We start from the raw sequence: 8,990 nt of genomic DNA, 5'->3' as shown, positions 1-8,990 counted from the left end.
ATTTGTGAAACAAACGTCGCTATACAAACAGTTGGATGTTGGTTTGATATATTTGTTAAAGTTTGTTTACCATTTATTACCACACAAACGCACACAAATATGAAAACTGGTATCGTATTGATACCGATTCACAGGTATCTAGCATCCGTACCATATTGGTACCTAAGCCTAGTTTTTTCCAACAAATCACTGAATTTTAAGCATGCGTTATTGTTTGGTATTTCATTCCATTTGTGAAGACTGTCATCATTCCATCAACATATTCTTTTCATTCATTCTTCATTGATCCTGAAAATGTGATAATTCTCATTCTCTAGGTTTGGATGTTCTCACTTCACGCGTCTCATCACAAAAGGATTATTGGAGAGCAAAATGCTAAGCACTACAAGACAAACAGATGGGGACACTAATTTGCCACTTATGTGCCATCAAACCACAGCAGGAGAATAAGTGCCACAAGATGACAGGGTTTTTCTTTTTAATCTGGTCAAAACAGGAATGAGAAAAAACCCAAAAAACAGCAACTGTCATTTTTAAGATTCTGTTATATTTTGTAAGGCTTTTTGTTTGTGGTTAATTATATAAATAATTCTCCAAACCAAGTGTGATCATGTAAGATTATTACTATGCATGATGATGATGACTAATGAGTGTGACAGACCCAGCCCTGACACACTCAAGTAAAACATAAGGTTATTGTGACAAGTTCACAACTATGGAGGAACATTATCATAAAACCAACAGGGATGTTCATCCATCTGCCCCCTTATGTTAATGTAGAGAATGAAATGAGTCAAAGATGGAGGCGATTTCCTGCTGATTTATTTAGAATTCTTGTTTATTTGGCATTTTTTTCAGGGGAGAAATCACGTTTACCTATCAACAACTTTTACATGTTAAACGTGGTTTAAGTCCAAGTACGACTTAAACCACTGCATTACTTTTCCATTTAGATTCAACAGAATGAGAACAGATACTTTTCCTGAATCAGTGTTCAACCTTATGTCATTGATCACTTTGATCAGATCAGTTTCTGTGCTGTGATGAGAACCAAAACCTGACTGAAATTTATCAAATATTTTGTTGAATGTTAAGAATTGACTCAGTTGGTTGAAGACCACCTTCTCAATGATCTTGGCCATGAATGGAAGGTTCTGATTGGTCTATAGTTAGCCAGTATAGAGGCATCCAGTGTTCTCTTTTTTAACAGCGGTTTCACAGCAGCTACTTTCAGGGATTTTGGTACGGTGCCTGATTGGAATGATCAGTTAATTATCTGACACTAATCAATGATAAATGACTTTACAACAGTTTTAAAGAAGTTTGAGGGTTTTGTGTCAAGGCAACACGTTGATGGATTCAGCTGCTGAACAGTTTCCTCTATTGTTTTTGGGTTCACTGTAATAAACTCTAACATTGTAGTTGACTCCTCCCTCAGTGGTTGAAGCTGTTCAAGCTTTTTGTTATTTTGCTGGTTTGTTCTGATGTTTGACCTTATTGATTGTATTTTTTCATTGAAATATACAGAAAATTCATTGCATTTTCCAGCTGACAGTAATTCAGGGGCTATCTGATCTGGGGGGGTTGTGAGCTTTTCAATAACAGAAAACAAAGTGCGAGAGTTGTTGACATTTTTAGCAATAATTTCAGAAAAGTATTGCTGCCTTGCTTTGAACAACCCATCATTGAATTTTCACAGACTTATTTTGTACAGTTCTAGATGAATTTGGAGTTTTGTTGATCTCCATTTACGCTCAGCTCTTCTACAGTCAGATTTTAAATTCTGCATTATCTCAGTCCTCCTCCAAGGTGTTTTCTGTGTGTTTGGTTTTCTCTCAGTTTTGATTGGAGCCACCACATCTATGACATCACAGACTTTTGTATTAAACTCATCCAGAAGATCATCAACTGTCTCAGCACTCAATGTTGGTGTCACTGCTTTGGCTTCCATAAACTGTGCACATGTGTTGTCATTTATGTAAATTAGCATATTGTGTTATAACCCTGCCCCAAGCATCTTTCCTGACTTTGTCTTGGTCAGTGTGTTGTTGTGCACTGTCCCTGTCAAATAAAAGCATAAAATACCATAATAAGGACATTTAGAAGATTTTAGGACACATTTATAAAAACAGTGGAGGATCCCTTTAAAGAGCAGACATTACAGACGTGTTGAGTGAAACTTGATGATTACAGCTTTAATCCTTTCACAGACTCAATTTGGAAAAAGAATGTAAGTGAAATGTTGAATTAGAACCTTATCACTGGATTTGATTAGTAATATATTCACATCTTCAGCTCCAGTCTGGACTCAGGATTGAGCTGTGATCTGTAATCCATTTCCTTCCTCTTCTCCACAGATAAAGATGCAGGATATGAGCATCAGTGAGAGATAAAACGCAGTCAGAAATCAAATGCACTGACAAGCACAGATTGAAAAATCAGGAAATATGTAAAAGATTGAGAGAGTTATGGAGATCCTCGCCTCAGGGGCTGGTGCTGAACTAATTTGGGGCGATAAGAAGCTCTTTGAGCTGTAATTACAATACTGTACACCTTTATTTCTTTCCTCTGTATAATGCCATTTATCACTATTTCTAAATACTGTCAGTGCTGTATGTATGTGTGTATATATATATATATATATATATATATATATATATATATATATATATAGTAACTAATGCTAATAAGCAACTAATTAATGGTTAATAGGTGTTCCCTAAAAGTGTTACATAGATAATACTCAGCTATAGTTCTGAATTTGTCTAAAGTGATACTTTTAATATTTTTCAAAAACAGGATGTAATTGATAAGGGTGACTCAATTCCATATTGATAATAATGATCTGATATTAAATAAAGGAGTACTGGATTATGTTGACCTGCATCTAAAATCTATACATTGATTTTATTAGATTTATTGAAGTTATTTTTCAGGATCATTAGCTAATGCTACCCTAATGTTAATGATTATGCTAAGCTCAGGCTAGGATAATGCTCGGCTAATGCTAGGTTAATGCCTAACTAATGGTGATAGCTAATGTTAAAGATAAATTAATGCTAATATTAATATTAATCTAACACTATGTTAATGCTTTGCTTGTGCTAACGCTAGGCCAATGCTAACACTTATGTTATTGCTAATGTTAGGACAATGCTAAGCTAATGCTAATTCTAAGCTAAAGAAAATATTAAAACTAAAGCTAGGCTAATGCTTAGCCAATGCTAGACTAGTACTAAGGCTAGGTTAATGCTAAGTTACTGCTAGGCTAATGTTAATGCTAAGCTAATGCGGTGTTCAACAACACGGGCCAGCACCTGCATCCTTACTTGCATTATCTTTAGGAAATGTAAATATTCTAGTTTGTGTTGCTATCATATCAGATCGATATTGTTTTCAGCTAATACTCGACACTGCAGTATTGTTATAGTATCGGAAGTGGAAAAGTAGTATCTGGATACCCCTCGATATGTGTGGATGTCATAACATTTTCATACTATGAGAGAAAAGGAAAGGACATATACTTTGAATTATCAGAAATAACCATCGTCATGTGTTTATCTGAAATATTAGTAGTATAAGTGGGATGAGAGTCTTGCTTAATATGAAGTGCAGCCACTTCTGACACATACAGTACATATCTATATATTTAGTGTTCCCTCTTGTCGGCTCTGAGAGCCCCTGACCTTTATGAGTGTGCTACCATGTTAAATGACACTTTATGACCAAGTGTTGACACCGTGTTTAAAAAGGAAACTGATGCTGTTGCAGATGTTAAAAACTGGGAGTTTAACTGGAAAATTTTAACCTTAAACAACTTGTTTGGATCAAAATCAAAATATAATTTTTAAAAGCAAACATTTCTCATATGTTCTCAGAGGGAAAATCAAAACTCAATGAAACATCAGTGTCATGCAGGGCTGTGGGTTTACACAATAATATTATCAGTCACACTAAAAGTCCATCAGGTACAGACAGGAAGCCATTCAGCTAACGGACCAATCAGAGAGCAGTTTAAAAATCAGCCTTCCTAAAGCCAAGTCGTGGAGAACTTTTCCATGAAAACCTTTTTAGCCGAGGCTGCAAATCATATTCAAAGCCCATCGGGAGTGTTGCTCGTCGACTGAAGCTAAAATATGCTAATTTAAGCCATTAATGTGATATTTGGTAGATTTGTTGTATTCTAAGCGGATTACAGTTGCATGGGTGGCCAAGTGGTTTTACAAACACAAACGTGTATGTTTAGTCGTCTTGAAAAATGCAAAGTAAATCACAAATATTCTTTTTCCACAACAAAGTGTTGGAGGAAAGTGTTTACAGTAGTGATGAGACTCAATGAAAAAAATTATTTTATTAATTTGAGACTTTGTAATTGATTGATGCTGGAGATATGAGGAAATAACGCGTCCACAGAGGGTCCTGCTTTAATACAGAGGGATGTTTACAGTGCAACAGAACTATTAACTTCCATAATACACAGTTTTAAATATAAATAGTTTAAAGTGACCTGAGCTGAGCCTCATTAAAATATGTGTGGGAACAGTTTGTGTTCCATCCTCATCTGCATATGACAGCATGTTTCACTCTGTAGTGGATCAAACTGTGACTTTACGTTGGACATAGTATGAAAATAGTTGAATCACTGTGACCAACGTGGACAGAAGTCTGTGTCTGTCACAGTTTTAATTAATCACACAGCAGCAGCTGAGTGATCACAGCTGCTGCTGCACGATGCACGAGTCTGTGTGGCTTCAAATGTAACTAAGTCCATATTTCTAGTGTAATACAATGTTTCACCTTATGGGGGCGCTGCACTTATTCCAGGGTTAGGAGAACGTAAAACGAAAAGGACTTACGCACACCGGACAATACGTGCAAGGCCAGATTTGAATGGAACACCCACATTTCAGGGCTGCTCCACCCACAGTGCGTAACTGGGATGAAGGCGTGCAGCGACTGACTTAGACTCAGAAACAGCACCGCTGTGTGGCTTTTTAGACTTACGTGCATGAGAGAACGGAGCCCTAAATGTTTAGTGGTATTAAACCGTGTGCAAACATCACTCCACGTGCTAATAAGGAGAACAAAGCCAAGGGAATATGGAGTGTGCCACCGCTGCGCTTCCCAATGTGCCCTCAATTCTAAATTATGACACCTTTGGAGCTATGTTAGCATTTTTTGTTAGGTAGAGGAATCTAGTGGGGTTAGGGATTAGGATTATGAACAACACTTAATGACAGCCTTAACGGCACCTTTATTTATGCTAATAACAAATGTCATAATAATGACAGCATAATGTCAGCCTTAATGTATAAAACTTTAAGTGTTACCAGCTAATGTTTTCTACTGAGAATGACAGGATGCTTTAATAAACACACATTTATTGTGTAGAGCACTTTGATATCAGGCCTCCTACACAAAGGCAACACAAACCCATCAGAAACCCATTATCACATTAAATCAGTGAAAGACAGAAGCTAAGGAAACACAATGTGGTCTTATCTAAAATCTGAGCACACACACACACACACACACACACACACACACACACACACACACACACACACACACACACACACACACACACACACACACACACACACACACACACACACACACACACACACACACACACACACACACACACAGTGTGACAGCCTCGCTCGCTCTAGTCCCCCTCTCTCTCTTCAGGGCTCAATATTGGCATTATTTGTGATTCCAACCTCCTGTGGATGACATTTTTCCACTGCGTGCTCCGTGGTGGTCTGGCACCGCCACTTTCTGACCGTTTCTGTGCAGCACTCAGAGCCAAAGCCTGGGGAGGGAGAAGTGCACCATGTGCTTTGATATTCAAATGTCCTAAAACTGGCCCTCCTTTCAAATGTCACGCATTAGCCATTGTTTGCTGGTGTTATTAAGACAAACAGAAGCTGGCAGATAAATCTGTGATTCCATGACTACGAGCTACGAGCCTCTGCCATTAAAACAACACCAGAGCTGGAGCTGAGAATGGAGCTCATAACAGATTGTGTTCTTCTCTTTCTACAGCAAATTAACTAGAGTGTAGTGGAGTCTGTTTCAGGTTTAATCCTCATGTTTCTAATTTATGGGACTCACCTGAGCCCAACAAAGTGTTTTAAGAGTAAAACGACAATAACTGAAGACACTGCTTTCTATAAAACACACAGAAGAGGATTAGGGCCAATTTTATAAGAGAAAATAACAATTCTGGGCAAATAAAGAAGAAATGTCAAGATCGAAGTCGAAATGTTGAGAATAAAGTTGAAATGGTGCAAATAAAGTCAAAATGTTGAGATCAAAGTCAAAATGTCAAGATCAAAAAAGAAATGTCGAGAATAAAATAGTAATGATGTGAATAAAGTCAAAATATCGAGATTAAAGTTGAAATGTCAAGAATAAATTTGACATGTTGAGATCAAAGTCAAACTGTCAAGAATAAAGTCCAAATGTTGAGAATTAAGTTGAAAAGTCGAGATTAAAGTCAAAATCTCGAGAATAAAGTTGAAATTTTGAGAATAAAATTGAAATATAATGTTGAGATTAATGTCGAAAAAACAAGATTAAAAACAAAATTTCAAAAATAACTAAAAATACAATATCGTGATTAAGGTCAAAGGTTTACTAATGAAGTTAAATCTACGGAAGCTGACGAGGGCATATTTTGATGGAGAAAAGGATTTTTCAAATTAAGAATAATGTTGAAATGTTGAGATTAAATTTAAAACAATGTTAAAATTAAAGAAAAAAAAATTGAAAATGAAGTCAAAATACAATATTGTTATATAAGTTGCTAATAAAATCAATCAATCAATCAATCTTTATTTGTATAGCGCCAAATCATAACCAATGGTATCTCAAGGCACTTTACAGTAGAGCAGTCTTAAGGACGGACTCTTCATTTTATGGATACACACATATGCATATATACGTATATACACATACATATGTATCCCACACCCAACATGAATTCATCATGGCGGCAAGGAAAACCTTCTGTTAAGCAGCAGGAACCTTGTGTGGATCCCATTCCTATGATGAACAGCCATCCACGTTATGCTGTGTTGGGTGTGTGCAGAGAAAAGGGTGGAGACAGAGCCGCTGAGACTCTGTAACTCCACACTGAGGATCCCACGGACCTGCAAGACAAAAGCCAGAAGGAGTACAGGAGCAAACACACAAGGGAGTAAGCAGACATAGAGGGAGTGTTTGAAAGAGGAATGGGACCCTCTCCGGTCCCTCTCTAACCTAAATGACCTCTCTCTTAACGCCCTCTCCAACCTCTCTCCAACCGAGCATGCCAGACCCCCCCCCCCCCGGCAGTCTATGCCTATTGCATCTTAATTATGAGCTATGAGCTGGTTCCTAACTAAAAGCTTTATCAAAGAGGAATGTTTTGAGCCTAACCTTAAAGGTAGAGAGGGTGTCTGCCCCCCGAACCGTGGTTGGTAGATGGTTCCAGAGAAGTGGGGCCTGATAACTGAAAGCTCTTCCTCCTATACTACTTTTAGAGATGAATGGAACAACGAGTAGTCCAGCATTTTGAGAGCGTAGTGTTCTGGGGGGATTGTATGGCACTACAAGCTCCTTGAGATAGACTGGTGCCTGTCCATTTAGGGCTTTATAAGTGAGAAGAAGAATCTTGAATTCTATTCTATATTTTATGGGAAGCCAATGCAGAGAGGCTAATACAGGAGTAATGTGATCTCTTCTCCTAGTTTTAGTCAGTACACGTGCTGCAGCATTTTGAACCAGCTGAAGTGTCTTAAGCGACTTGCTCGGGCAGCCTGCTAAAAGAGAATTACAATAATCCAGTCTAGAGGTAACAAAAGCATGGACTAGTTTTTCGGCGTCGCCCTGAGACAGGATAGATCTGATTTTAGCAATGTTACGGAGATGAAAGAAGGCAGTTCTTGAAGTTTGTTTTATGTGAGAGTTGAAGGATAAATCCTGATCAAATAGAACCCCAAGGTTTCTAACAGTTGTGCTTTGTGCCAGAGTAATGCCATCTAGGGCAGTTAGGCTAGCATAGGTTTCTCTAAGGTGTCGCGGGCCCAGTACAATGACCTCAGTCTTGTCTGAGTTGAGAAGAAGAAAATTTTGGTCCATCCAGGCCCTAATGTCCTTTAGACAGGCCTCAAGTTTAGATAGCTGATTTGTCTCACCTGACTTCATTGATACATACAGTTGGGTATCATCAGCATAGCAGTGAAAGTTAACAGAGTATTTTCTCATAACATTACCAAGGGGGATCATATAGATACAGAAGAGGATTGGACCTAGCACAGAGCCCTGAGGAACCCCGTAGCTTACTTTAGTGTACACAGAAGACTTATTATTCACGTGTACAAACTGGTACCTATCAGATAGGTAGGACTTAAACCAGTTTAGGGCAGTCCCTGTGATTCCAAGTAATTTCTCTAATCTCTCTAGTAGAATATAGTGATCTATAGTGTCAAAAGCTGCACTAAGATCTAATAAAACCAGCACTGAGAGTCGTCCTTCATCTGAAGCCCAGAGTAGATCATTAGTTACTTTAACTAAAGCAGTCTCTGTGCTGTGTTGAGCTCTAAAGCCTGACTGGAAGTCCTCGAACAGGCTGTTGTTTTGAAGAAATTCACAGAGCTGAGCTGCCACAACTTTCTCAAGAATCTTTGAAATAAAAGGAAGATTAGATATAGGCCTGTAGTTTGCTAAAGTGCTGGAATCAAGAGTAGGTTTTTTGAGAAGGGGTTTGATTACAGCTACTTTAAAGGACTGTGGCACGTAGCCTATTGATAGGGATATATTTATTGTCTCCAACAAAGATGGGCAGACTAGGGGAACAACTTCTTTAAACAGCTTAGTTGGGATCGGATCTGAAAGGCAGGTCGATGGTTTGGAGGATGAAATAATAGAGTTAAGTTCCTGAAGTCCTATATGTGTGAAACAGTTTAGGTTAGGCCTATTTACATTTAATGGTACAGCAGGCC

This window comes from Gouania willdenowi, chromosome 9, assembly GCF_900634775.1.
Source record: "Gouania willdenowi chromosome 9, fGouWil2.1, whole genome shotgun sequence".
In the NCBI taxonomy this organism is placed as follows: domain Eukaryota; kingdom Metazoa; phylum Chordata; class Actinopteri; order Blenniiformes; family Gobiesocidae; genus Gouania; species Gouania willdenowi.
The sequence above is the reverse complement of the archived record's forward strand: the minus strand, read 5'-3'. Positions refer to the sequence as shown.